Raw genomic sequence first — 1,118 nt, 5'->3', positions numbered from 1 at the left:
CCATCTGAGGGCCCTTTAAGGCCATCTGAGAGCCCTTGGAGGTCATCTGAGGGCCCCTTAAGGCCATCTGGGGCCCTTCGAGACCATCTGAGGGCCCTTTGACACCATCTAAGGGCCCTTTGACACCAGATGAGGGCCCTATGCCGCTAACTGAGGGCCCTTTGAGGTCATCTGAGGGCCCTTCGAGGCCATCTGAGGGCCTTTTGAGACCATCTGAGGGTCCTTTAAGGCCATTTGAGGGCCCTTTGTACACGGTCTTCGGTGGTCTAAGGATTACCTTCGGCCGCCTCAAATGGGCCCTTATTCCTTCGAGCTGGGCCCCCCAACTCGAATGGGGGGAGGCGCCCTTGGCCATGTCGCAAGAGCATTAACAGTGAAGGGATAAATAGCAATCAGTGGCCACCATTGAAGAAGTGAAAATGACAACGAAACCCGGTGTTCCCAGGCGGTCACCCATCCAAGTACTAACCGGGCCCGGTGCTCCTTGACTTCAGTGATCGGACGGGAACTGGTATTTTCAGCATGGTATGGTCGTTGCCGACGAGAGCCGTCCATCTTCAACTCCTTTATCTGTAACATAAAAGATGACGTCACAACTCTAGCACTGATAAGCCTCAAACGCCACAGTCATTGCCTTTGGCCAAGCGGATGGCTTGAGTGATGGCGCTGCTCAGTCTCATTGCTTATGTGACCACCAAAAACACTGCCAAGTACCGATAGGTTACAACAAGCAAATGGCTCGCAAGCAATATGTAAAGGACGATGACACCAAACATATGAGTGAGAAGGGCAGTTGAAAATCGGCACAACTGAGAAATGACCCCCGTCAAATCTCGAGACAAAAGCGGCACTTACACCCACGCCGGCCGGGGGGGGGGGTGCCGCCCCCCATAGTTTTTTTTTCGCGATAGCTCCGAACGCCACGGCGATACAGAGATGAAGCTTGGCATACCTGAATTTCGATTCAAGCCGGATCTTTTGACACCAACCGCAATTTTCAGGTCATGTCAGGTCACCGACCTATGACCACTGGCGGATCCAGGGCTTCAGCGCGGGGTGGGGTATTCCAGGTCACGGAGCCAAACCTACATAGGTTACCCCCAAATCCTGTTTTCTCA

General features: G+C 53.6%; 1 non-coding gene across 1 annotated transcript; it reads right to left on the bottom strand.

Moving 5' to 3' along the window:
• Positions 1-420: 420 nt before the first annotated feature.
• Positions 421-539, bottom strand: LOC122376675. Its single transcript, XR_006255681.1, has one exon. It is a non-coding gene; the product is annotated as a 5S ribosomal RNA (ribosomal RNA).
• Positions 540-1,118: the final 579 nt, after the last annotated feature.

The sequence above is a fragment of the Amphibalanus amphitrite genome, unplaced genomic scaffold, assembly GCF_019059575.1.
Source record: "Amphibalanus amphitrite isolate SeventyFive unplaced genomic scaffold, NRLGWU_Aamphi_draft 002238F_arrow, whole genome shotgun sequence".
Taxonomy (NCBI): Eukaryota; Metazoa; Arthropoda; class Thecostraca; order Balanomorpha; family Balanidae; genus Amphibalanus; species Amphibalanus amphitrite.
Note: the sequence above shows the minus strand (reverse complement) of the source record. Positions and strands in the feature narration are given on the sequence as shown.